Raw genomic sequence first — 13,201 nt, 5'->3', positions numbered from 1 at the left:
CCGCTCTGCGAATGTTGAGATGCACGCCAGAAGGCTGGTGCGGCTAGGCCACCATGCAGGTTAGTAACCCCACCCAGTACTTGTAAATAAATATTATTATGTACCATGTATCAGAACAGTGCAGTGTATTGATTAAAAGTAATATAATGTGCAAGCAGGAATTGAACGTCTGCAGGTATGGCTGCAACAAGTTCATCAGTATGCAAGTGTAACTGGAAATATAATTGATAGAATTAAACAGTGCTGTAATACAGATGTCCCATCATTAATTAAATATACTGTAACCTGCAGTATAGTCTCAAGAGTACAGCTTTAGAATCTGAGGTAGTCACATGTGAGATATATCCCCTGTTGAAATGCTGAATCATGACAGAAGTGAGGCTGTTGGAAAGTGTTTGAATCACCACAGGTCTAATATGTGAACAAAGCCTAGAAGTACCAACCTGAACTGTGAAGTTGCAGAATGTATGAGAGTGACAGAAATGCTCATGTATGAATAAATAAAGTAGTAATAACCCCTGAATATATAAGCCTCAGTGTGTTTTTACAGAACTAAATGCATGTGGGAAGTACAAATTAACATCCCAAACTGATTTCAGTGTGTCTGAATCTGAATGTCTAGCTCAAAATCTGTATATGGTGATAACAGTAAACAATTTGCAGATAGAATGAATGATTATCTGACAGACTAAACAGCCATAGTTGTCCCCTGTCCTGTCATCAAAGTGTAGCAGGATGATGTATCTGATCAAATTCAAAATAAGTAGGATAGTGATGTATGTGTAACAGGTGTAGCATGACAGTCAAATAAAGATTATTTTGAAACATCAGCCTCAACTTAATTGTGTATCTATGATAAATGTGAATCAATGTTTAACATATGAATGTGTCATCACTTTCTATCCCCACCCAACCCTGTAATTCCATATAACAACATCCATTAAATAATGGTATGTGAACATTTCATTAATCATGGACATTTGTCCGTTCAAACATATATGCATGTCTGTTCGTGCATGTGCCCTGTTCATACCTGCAAATACGATGGCCTGTTGCCATTAATCAACCCTGCATGTCGTTTGACTGTGTTTTGCTGTTCAAATAATGCATGTGATATTGATATGCCCCTTGTTCAATGGTGTTCATATCTGGGTGTTTGTTTGATGGGAATACCAATGCATGCTGTTACAACTAATCTGAATGGAATAAAATGCCACTAACCCAAACTAACATAACTACTCACAAACCTAGAACGCTTGGGAAGGCAGGTCCCAGCGGACCCACCTCTCCCACCTCAGCTGGTGACTGCACCTGGCACTAGTGCCCAGGCGGACCCCTCCGGTGGCCCTGTGCCACCTTCGGGTGGAAGCGCTGCAGGGGATGGGGCCCGTCCCCTCTGCAAGTGTGGCGGAGGGTTCGTCCACTCACCCTCCAGCGGTGTCCGGTCTGTGGTGCGTAGGGAGATCCAAGACACTGTTCTTGGACCCCTCGCCAGCTCGAGGCTCGTGTGGCACAGCTAACGGCCCGGCCGTTGCCCGCCTACACAGCCCCAGCACAGCCCGTCCTGGGCTGTGAAGGAACAGTGGCAACTGCCTATGGGTGGGGATATCAGTTCCACTGTTGCCATCTGTGGGCTCGTGCATCTCGGATATCCCAACCTCCGTCCCGTCAATTGTGTAACCCCCACGTGTGTCATACACCGTCCCTGTATGCGTCTTGTCTGTCTTGTCTGTTAACCTACCCAACCTACCTCCCCAGCTTTACCGACTTCCTTCACCTGTCATACCACTCTCACCTGTAAAAAAAAAAAAAAGGGCACTCTGTCCCACAAAAAATTACGCCCCATACATAGCTGTCCATGTCGCAGACATGTCCGCTGGACATCTAAACTGTTAATTACAATTGGCTGTACAACAAATATTAATGTTGTCCTGACACCTCTCTCAGAGGTGGAAGGTTTCAAATGTCTCACCAAAATACATAGAAATATACAGCTGTTGCTGCAAAAGACATGGGCATCTATGGGCCTTACCTACACCCTTCCTGCAAATCCCACGCTTCTTTCCCTACTGTCTTACCCTCTTTGTGACCCCTTTTCACCACTTTCCTGTCACCCCTTTTTCTTTTCTTTCAAAGAAAATAGCGTGGGTGTGCGCTTGTGTTAGCGGAGCTCACCGCCAGTCTTGTCGTGAGCTCAGCAAACAGCGCAGACCTGGTTTAAAGTGCTTAAAAGTGCCTTTATGGCACTTTGATTGACAGGTCCTGTACTCAGTTCGAAAGTTTGCTAAGAAAAATAAATTCCCACTGTCAGTCTCGAACCCAGGACCTTGGTAACATTAGTCCGTATGACCTACCACTAAGCCATGCCTGCTTTACAAGAACACACTGCTAAAATAAATATAACATGTAATAGTAGGAATCAGTATAAAGGTAATATAGGAGATGTACTATCCAAAGCATGTTTGGTAGAGTTTTAATGGCCAAATTACTGGATTCCCATACTAGTTCAGTGTGAGCAGAAACAGCACTGCTACCTGTTAGCTTGTACATAATAATGTAAGGTAATGTACATATGTGAAGGTATGTATATCTACACATACATATATATAAATATATATTAATACATATGAAATATAATCGTAGGTCTCAGTAGCCATACACACTCACTACAGGAAAAAGTTAACATAATTGCTGCAACCTGAATCTGCAACACAGCCTGACCCCTGTGTGACCTACTTACCCTTCTAACTGCTTACAGGTGGCCTCAACACTTTGATTGACAGGTCCTGTACTCAGTTTGAAAGTTTGCAAAGTAAAAAATTCCCACTGTCAGTCTTGAAACCAGGACCTAGGTAACATTAGTCTGTTTGACCTACCACTAAGCCATGCCTGCTTTGGAAGAGCACACTGCTAAAATAAATATAACATGTAATAGTAGGAATCAGTATAAAGGCAATATAGGAGATGTACTATCCAAAGCATGTTTGGTAGAGTTTTAATGGCCAAATTACTGGATTCCCATACTAGTTCAGTGTGAGCAGAAACAGCCCTGCTACCTGTTAGCTTGTACATAATAATGTAAGGTAATGTACATATGTGAAGGTATGTATATCAACACATACATATATATAAATATATATTAATACATATGAAATATAATCGTAGGTCTCAGTAGCCATACACACTCACTACAGGAAACAGTGAAGATATATGCAGCAACCAGAATCTGCAACACAGCCTGGCTCCTGTGAGACCTACTAAGCCCTTTAACTGCTTAAAGGTGCCTCTAGCACTGTGATTGATAGGCCCTATACTCAACTCAAAAGCAGAATATGAGCATACTAGTAGGCCCTACCACAAGACCATTGTAACACTAGTCTGTATGACCTACCACTAAGCCATGACTCTCATACAGGAATATAGTGCTAAATAAGTGGAACATGTAATAGTAGGAATGAAGATAAAGGCAATATAGTATGTCTACTACCCAAAGCATGTCAGGCAGACTTTTATAGTCCCAATTACTGGATTCCCATACTAGAGTAGTGTTAATGGAAACAGCCCTGCTAATTGTTAGCTTGTACCCAATAATGTCAGCTAATGTACATATATGAAAGTATGTATATGTACACAGATATATATATATATATTCATATAGCAATACATATGACATATAGTTGTAGGTGTCAGTATGCATACACACTCACTACAGGGAACAGGCAAGATAAATGCAGCAACCTGAATCTACAACACAGCATGAAGCATGGGAGATGTACTAACCTTCACACTCACAGAACACTGTCAACAGCATACCAGCATGGTCCACGCCCTACAATCTGAAAGGGCAACGCCTATCTCACATACCCTTTTATAGCAGTGTCCTGAAATCACAGTGAGACATGCAATTAGTACACACCCAGCTGCTTGCAATTAGCAAATGCTGCCTTACAATTGGTGCAGAGGCCATCACATGGATCTATGCAGATACCTACAAAAGTATTCAGTACCCACACTCCACTCATGCAATACAGTCATTGCACTAACCGAATGAGAAAGAGAGAGAGAGAGACAGACAGAGAGAGAAAACAAAATATACTGACAGCCAGCAGCAAAACAGCAGCAGCAGCAGCAGCAACAGCAGCAAAATACAAGCAGCACGACTGACTCACCAAAAGCTGCCACAAACACAGGTAATGCAAAGTAGCAGGTTAATCCTGTGTATACTGTGACACCTCAAATGTATCATAGTTCACTATCAATAGGTATGTCCATGAGATAGGTTGTGTGTAGATAGTCATGAAATATAAACATATGTAATATTGTTGTACATGTGGGCCATAACTAACACTTCCATAGCTTAGAACACAAGGCCAGTTGTGCATATGATGCAGTAGTTCCCAGGGTCAGTAGAGGTTCCTCCTCATTGGTGTGGGACCACTGTGTATGTATGGCACTGTTCAGGTACATATCCTGTAGTATGGCCATGGATTAATATCAGTCTGTCATGTGGTGCTATGTCCTCCAGGGGTGAATGTAGCACACATCCAGGGATACCATTCCGTAACAGTGATGATATGTGTTCTGCAATGATGAGGGTGGCTCTCACCTGGACATGTGAGAGGATAGGGAGGTTACAGTCATCTGGGATAACTAATAACACGTGTGTAGGACAATGGGGGTACCTGCACCTAAACTGTCTGCAAAATTGTTGGCAATATCTGTGCATTTGGTGAATGTGAAGCATCTTAACACTGCAGACAACAGATGCCTTCCAGTCATGTGAATCTGCCCTGTGCTGCAGTAGCCTCCTACTATTGTTATACAATATGCCTGTATCTGTAGTCCACTGGACAGGATTAATAAGTGGTGTGCAGTTGTTCTGGGTTAGACAACTGTGTGCACAGTACATGCAGTATGTGGGATGTCTGTGGTAAGCATATGCAAATGTGCTGGCGGTGTGTGTTGTGGCTTCCACTGGCCCAGTGGGCTGCATGGATAGCATCACTGTCATAACTACTGAATAACTGTGTAATTACATGCATACATAGCAAGGTAGTGTATTGTGCTTGTGGTGTTGTTCAGATATGTATATCCAGGCTGAGTAATTTGTGTCCACATCACAGGGTTGGATGGCAGCACACATCCAGTATGTATGGATGAACACCCAGAATGTGTCACACGTGTCACCTGTGCAGACGTATCTGGCCATTACCTGTGCATCCCCACAACACACACACATGCAACATATGGCAGAAGTACTATAGCAGTACACACATGTTCATAGGTTCATACTAGGCTATCTGCCTGAGGGCATTTACAAGCCTAGCCCATAGTTTTGTGGCTTACGCCACCCCTTTAGTATGGGGAACCATACCCATTATTTTGCTGTGCCTCTGTCGAGCAGTGACACTGAGGTAATCCCTGGGGTATATCTGCGATCTCCCATCCATTGGTCAAGATTTCTCTTGAACAAGGCCATCGAGGTGCTCTGCCTCACATATACCGTGATTTTGTTCCACAGCATAGGGAGTCTTTGGTTGATGAATCTATCCCTCCAGCATGTCCTATTAATAGCCGTGTCGAGGTTTAAGTCTCCTGGCCTTGTGGCTCTGATGGATCTAGATTTTTTTAGGTGAAGCATATTCATCAAATCTGGGTCTGACATGGCCTTGTATGTTGGGCAAAGGTCACCTCTGAGCAAGCGGTGGCGACTGAATACAACATACATGGACATGCTGGAGGGCAAATTCTAACTGAGAGGCTCCCTTTACTCTGTAATGAGCTCGAACAGTTGAGAATGAACAGTTCATAGGTTCATACTAGGCTATTTGCCCTAGGGCATTGGTAAGCCTAGTAGAATGTGTTTGTCTTTGCCACCCAATCACAAGTTATGCTGCTATGCCCTTGTCCGACTTTAGTATACTATGCCTCTGTCTAACAGTGACATAGAAGTGATACCTGGGGTACAACTATGATCTCCATCCACTCATCCAGATTCCTATGGAAGAGAGTCAATGAGGGACTCTGCCTAACCAGTAGTGTGAGCTCATTACAGAGTGAAGGGAGCCTCTCGGTTAGGAATATGCCCCTCCAGCATGTCCATGTATGTCAGTGCTGAGGTCCAGCTCTCCTGAGCATGTGGCTGTATGGGACTCTGATTGCCTGAGGTACATCACGTTCATTACTGCTAGGTAGGACATGGCTGTATATGGCATGCACAGATTGCCCCTGAACAGGCAGTATGCCACTGAGTCCAGCTGGATTCACTTTACCTGGGCAGCATATGACATCTGTGTGAGCCATTGCATCCCCTTGATGATGTACTGTTGTCCTGTACCAGTTGCTGTAGGTGTCTGGTTAGGTACATCCCAAAAGGTGCATTGTATGCAATTATAGGCCTGATGATGGATGAGTACAGAGGCACAATGACCTCCCCTGCCATACATGTGAATCAGTCATGATTAGCTGGGCTATATAACATGTCTGTCAATCCACGTTGCCCATGTGGTAGACAAATGACAGACTGCTACCATGTTTCTTCCCCAGGTCCCCAACTCGTCTACTGTACCCAATGGCCTAACACCTATGTTGTACTGTGCCACCAATGTGGAGGCGTGGGAATCTGCATTGAATACTGATACTCCCCTCCCTTGTTCAAGTGTTGTGGCCGACAAGAATGGTAACAGCTATAACGTGGTAGTACTGGTGTGCTCCTGTGAAACCTGAAACAGGTTCATGTTACTGCACAGATATCGATGTCCAGAATGCTAGGTAGGGTTTTGGGTGCGTGCATCCTTGGGTCTAGACGTCCAGTGTTGAGTAGCATCACTCTTACTTCCTCATCCTTTGTGATACAAATGGATGTGGGTTTGCCTTATGAGCCTTGCCTAATACAGGCACAATGGGTGTAGCAGGAGGCTCCGCCAAATGTCAATAGGACTGTGGTGACAGGTGCAAGCTGTCCCTAGCAAAGCATACCACCCCAAGATGGCAGGGATTGGCACACCTGTGAATGACACCAGTATGTCAGTCAATTGTTGGAAGGGATAATTGTGCCTTGATATTGTGGCATTGTTCTAGGTGAGGGTAGGATGCTACTCAAGGTCAGGGTCAAACTGTCCCGGGCTACGTGCTCAGAGAGCTCTGTAATGTCTCATGTCATGTAGTCCAGGGAGGAATGTGTCAGGCCATTCACAGCAGCATGGACATTGACTGAGTCATACCTGTACCTGCCTTGGGGTTACCTGACTGTTTGTGTTATGTGGCAGGTCATAGTGCCTGACAGGCTGCACACCGTGACCCTCACCTCGTTAAGCCTGGTGAACGTGATGTGAGTGTGCCTGATCATAGAGGCACCTAGTACAGGTGTATGAGGTGTGTTGTTAACTGTTAATGGCTGTGAGTGTTCAGCACATTGGCTTTGTGTGATATGTGTTGCACATGTTCGTTCATGTGGTAGTGGTTGCCTGGATGTCTGCATAGGAGGTCTCTGCTGCATAGGCAGAGCTGTGGTCTGAGCCTACAAGTATGATCATGTGTGATCATGTGTTAGGTCCGCTGTTGTGTTAGGTCTACGTGAGACTGGAAGTGTAGTGAGTGATCCCCTTTGCCACGTGACTGGTTATGGCGGTATTGAGTAGACAGAGCCTAGCCTCCAGTCTGGTATATGGTTGCATCACTCACATGAGTTTGAATTTGTCGTTAGGAGGAGGCGGTTGTCTGTGTACATGCATCTGTTCTAACATTGTCTCTGGAGTACCACACTCACCAGCTGGACTGAGGAGGGAACTGACAACTGACCTCTGGACATGCTAGAATACTATTGTGAACTCTGTAATCACTAATGATTGAAAACAAGGTCCAGTGGGGAGTGAGGGTGTACTGACATTACCTACAACTGCTGACTGATATAAAAGCGTCAGTGAGCAAATGCCAGGTAACCTAAGTGCAATGTGTCACAATGAAGTAAATGCAACAATGACAAGCAGTCACTTGCTGTCATGTGTAACATGGAAGTACGTACAGTAAGCAATGCAGATAACAGTAGTGAGTCACAGATGTGTTTCAAAGATGTGTACTATGTGGAAGTAGCATACCAGTGAAATAACAAGCTAACAGATAACAAGCATATAAACAAAGGTAGATGCAGGAGGCCTGGATGTAGTGTTTGCTACAACAAACAAGGTGTAGCAATGTCAGTAAGATACAGCTCAGATATGCATGCACTATAAACATGATACCAGATGTCCCCAGCTATGAATGGCAGAGTACAGCCTATTGTCACACATGAGTGCAGACCACAAACCTCGTTAATGTTAAATAACTGGCCTAAAGGACAACTGCCCATACCAGAAGTAATACACTTGTACACTGGGCCCACAATCAGCAGTTCCCAACTTCAATGGATGAAAGATATGTGTCCTGCCACCACAGTGCTTGCCACCAACCTCCCTAATGTAAAACAACTGGTCTGAAGGCCAAGTACTTAGTACAAATGACATAGAATGATAGCTACACTGTAATCAGGTTTTAACCAATCAGTAATAAGTAGAAGTTAACACTCCCTGTATAGAATGTGTACTATGTATTGTTGAGATACTATGCTGATAACCTGTTTGTGTACCTTTCCAGATAGACATGGCACCTAAGAGAAATCCTGCGTACTCTGCTGCAGAGGATGACGTGATCCACCAGAGCCTGGTGCGTGACTATGCCATCCTGTTCTCACGCACCACCCAGAACCAGCAGGAGAGGTCTGCACTGTGGCAAAGCCTTGTTAGCAGGATAAATGATGTTGGCATGCATGATAGGACATATGAGCAGGTGAGACATCACTGCAGTGATTTGATAAGAAATGTCCGCCAGCGTGCTGCAGATATCCGCAGGCAACAGGCTGCCACAGGTGGGGGGGTGGCCACACATCCCCCCCTCACCAGACAGGAGGGGCTACTGCTAAGTGTTGTGGATCCAGCCCCAGAACAACATCAACCATCATGCATCATGATGGAGGTTGGATCCACACATCAGCAAGACAGCAAGCGTGCAGGTAAGATGCCATATTCATTTATTGTTATTACTTTTACATTTGTTGACCCATATAGTCTAGCTGGATATGAGTTCATTTTCAGTAGAGGCATGTGGAGAAAAGCTCCACACATAACGTAATAAAGGCAGACAGACAAGTTGTCAATACAGACAGCCAACATAATAGAATTGTACACCAGCCTGTTAATTAAATAAACATACATGTAAGGAAGTCAAACAGTTTATAGTCATACACAATGTACCGTTGGTTTCAAAGCAATCCTACCTAAAGCATAATGGTTATGCAATAAGGCAAAAGCCATATACATAATAGTTAGGGCTCAGAAGGGTAGAGAAGTAGAAGGAGTATGACAGATACAATGATATGGAAGAGGCAGGAGTCAAGAAGGGAAGTGAGGAAAAGAAGGAAGACAGTCAAGAGGAGGTGGGAGGGATGGGAGAAGTAGGTCAGAGCATAGAAGGACATCAAGGTGAAAGAAACAGGGTAGAAGCTAGTTTCTATGCACAATGAGGGGTTAAAGGTGAAGAGAGCATAGGGAGAGGGACATTAGCCTGGACTCCAAGAAGAACAAAGCCAGTGGTTTTGGAAGTACAATTTGAGTTGACGTTTGAAGAGAGGTAAGGGTGAGATTAGAGTTAACTCCTGGTATGTACATATGACTGTTCTGTACGCTGTTACTTCATGCACGCATAAGGTGTGCATGTGGTATGTATCTGTCATCATGATATATATACAGACATGATGTGCAGCTGATGTGTATAAGGGAACTAGTGTACTACTGTACTGTATCATGTGCAAAACAAATGGCACACATGTGCCCACTGACATTACTCTCTTCACACTTCCAGGTCCCTCCCATGTATCACCGAGGCAGGCCATACATGCTGGTGAGTCTTTTAACAGTATCTGTAAAACAATTTATAAAACTAGGAAGAGTAGTGTAACTCTGTAGTAGACATGCTGGTGACTGTGTCCACAATAACTGTAATTGACAGGTAGTAAATTGAGTAGTGTAACACGGTATTGATGTGTGTGTTTACTGTGGGGTGTGCATGTGTGCAAGTGTGCCTGTGCCCAAGTGTGCATGTGTGTTAGTGTCCATGAGTGCATGTGTCCATTTCTGAATGTGTGCATTAGTATTGAAGTTCATCTCTTTCAAATATGTATTGAGACTGTAATCTGTGTTCCATGTTTTCCTCCCGTAGGTTCTGGTGCTGCTCTGGTGACCTGCAGCAGGGAACCTGAATCTTGTGCCCCAGGTACTGATGATGATGAAATGTCTGTAATGGTGCAGGAAGGTGTGTCTGGGTCCGCCATTGGTCAGCCAATTGACAGTACACAGCTTTCAACCCGTCAATGCGCACAGTCATCCTGCCGTTACATCCTTTATCACCATTGTCCCTAGGTGATGGACAGTCAGCAGTGGGCATAGATCAGGGTAATGTGGTACCTGTGGCACATGCATCCTCACAAGGCAGCCATGTGCAGAGGCCTCGAATGGTACCACGCAGACAGTCGCCCATGGGTTCTCGGGGGGGCATCCGTGGCCGTACTGCCTCTGGCCGACGTGCCCAGGGAGGTATGTCAACCTCCACTATGTTTAGAACTGTCATGCAGGCACAGGCACGTATGGAAAGGTACACCAGACAGGGTCTGAGGGAGCTGAGAGCATGTCGCATAGCCATGACAGACGGCATGCATGATGTTGCGAATGCTATCCGTAACTTCACAGATGTCGTTGACAGACGTTGTGGGGGCATACAACAGCTGCTCCACAACCAGATGTCCATGGGCCAGGGCGATGGTGTGCGTTTGCGGCGTCGGCGTGGCGTATGCCAGCAAGAGCACCAGCTGGCAGTGGCCGGGCGACAATGGGCCCACTCGCGCCTCAAGTGCCAGCACCAGCCCCAGCAATGCTGGGTCTGTGCTGTCATCCAGACGCCCCAGGAGACCACGTGCACGTGGCTCTGGACAGTCCCAACAGGGAACTGTGTCCAGTCAACACACCCCTGCTTCCGATGACAGTACCCAGTCTGGGTTAGTACGGATACGGCCCGTAGCACCCTGCCAGGCACAGGTACCGTGTCCGTGCCCACAGACACTGATTTGGATGACCTGACAGGTGCAGTCTGTGGCTGTCCACAAAACCCTGTACATGGCAGCCATTATGTGGGACTGTGTGCGTGCTTACACACATGCAGAAACCTAACACCTAGGGCAAACACATACACACACACACTGCACCAACAACGGTCCACCCTGTACTGCTGCCCCTCACAAACACACATACACACACATGTCAATTGGTGTTACCAGTGGCGGCTTGGGCATATCTAACCCACACCCTGTGCATATGATGACACTGTGCCACCTCCTGCATACTACAACATCGGTGCAGGTAAAGGTAAACACGTTGCTGATGCACAGGGTGACTACATAGATGTGTATAAGTAGTAACATGTTGGTAACTGTTGTGTGTTGCAGTATAAATGTGTGTATATCCCATCAGTCCTGCTGCAGTAACTGTATGAATGTCCTCAATTGTTATCTGCACCCATACTACTTAACAAAGTGTACCTGCTGCACACCATCACATGCTAACATTGACTATGGCAATGTGCATCTTGTGCTGTTATGTAGATTCAGCTACATGTATCTGTTCTGTCACACATGCATTTATACACACCCTGCTACCCACACACATGCACACGCTCACCTGCCATTCCCATTATTTATCACCCTACATGAGTAGCTGTTGATACATGACAGGTACACATTTCAGAAGTGCACTATGTTGTTTACTACTGGCATCCCCTTCTCTACCTGTACTCACAGGGTGCAGGCAACCTCATCAGTTGGAAGATGTAATGTGCATCAGGTACTGTAGTACCCTGATTGCCACAGCAAACATGCTTCCCATACGGAAATGCACACACAGACACATCCCACATCCACACACTTGCCACATTCAGGCTTCAGAACACTATCTAGGTATATTCGGTACATGTGCATGTTCAAGTAGCATGTAACACTATACTGAGTACTGGCACTTAGTTGTCTGTAGTCATGTTGTCTGTATAGAATAAAAGAAATGTTTTATTATCCTACTCCGTTTTGTGGACATTACTTGAACAAGTGTTACCTTACATGTGTTATCAGTACCAACACCTTCTGTTTTGTAGTTTTGTTTGTATAGGGTGCTATCAACATCACTGCTTGTTAAGGGTAATGACCACCCTGCAGTGCATAGCCCCATGTGGCAAAAGCCACATCCCACCCCATCATTGTGCACACACACTAACCCCACCAACAGTAAAACACATACTTTCCATTTGCAAGGTTCAAACCCACACCTAACTGTGCAATGACAGTAGAAACAGACACATTAGCAGAGTGTGCTATTTGCAGTAGTTGGAGAAACCTTTACTAATGCTGTACTTAGAGGGTGCTGACATCATCTGTGTGTAGGAGGAGGGATGTGCACCCTGTAGTGTGTTCTCCCAGTTGGCAAAAGGCAGTTAACCCTCCCAGCATAGTGCACACACATAAACCACACTCATACATTCCCTTTGCAGGATTCAAACCCCCACCTAACTACGTTATGACACTGAAGAAAGACACATTAGCAGAGCACGCTATGCAAATTACTGGAGGACTTTACTACAGGTGATATAGTTATACAGTCCTGACATCATCACTATTTCAAAGGGATCTGCATCCTGTACGATACTGTCACGGTTGCTAATAGGGACATTTCCACACACACACATCGATGTGTTGGAGGTTTGCATATGTGGGGATCCAGAACACCAGTGTGATTAGTATATGGTTTGATTGCAACAATGAGGGATATACTCCCAGTGGTGATTAGTTTTACTCATGTTTGTAAAGATCAGCTCTAGTATATCTGCCCCTCTTGTGGGAAGGTTGGTTACCTGTTCCATAGCCAAAGAATGTCTGATCAATGGGAATCTTAGAGCTTGGGTATTGTGGCCTGTGTAATGTACACAGTCTGTTCGGGTAGCTGGCATCACCCAGTATGATGGTGTTTGCAGAGTAATCTAAACTCTCCTGTGTCAGCATGAAGGCTGTGTGGGAGACCTGAGTTTGAGAGGGTGCTGTAAGAGCTCCTCTGTGTCTCTTTCCATGTGGTCC

Source organism: Protopterus annectens, chromosome 2.part2 (assembly GCF_019279795.1).
Source record: "Protopterus annectens isolate FY-2018-M chromosome 2.part2, PAN1.0, whole genome shotgun sequence".
Lineage (NCBI taxonomy): Eukaryota > Metazoa > Chordata > Ceratodontiformes > Protopteridae > Protopterus > Protopterus annectens.
Note: the sequence above shows the minus strand (reverse complement) of the source record.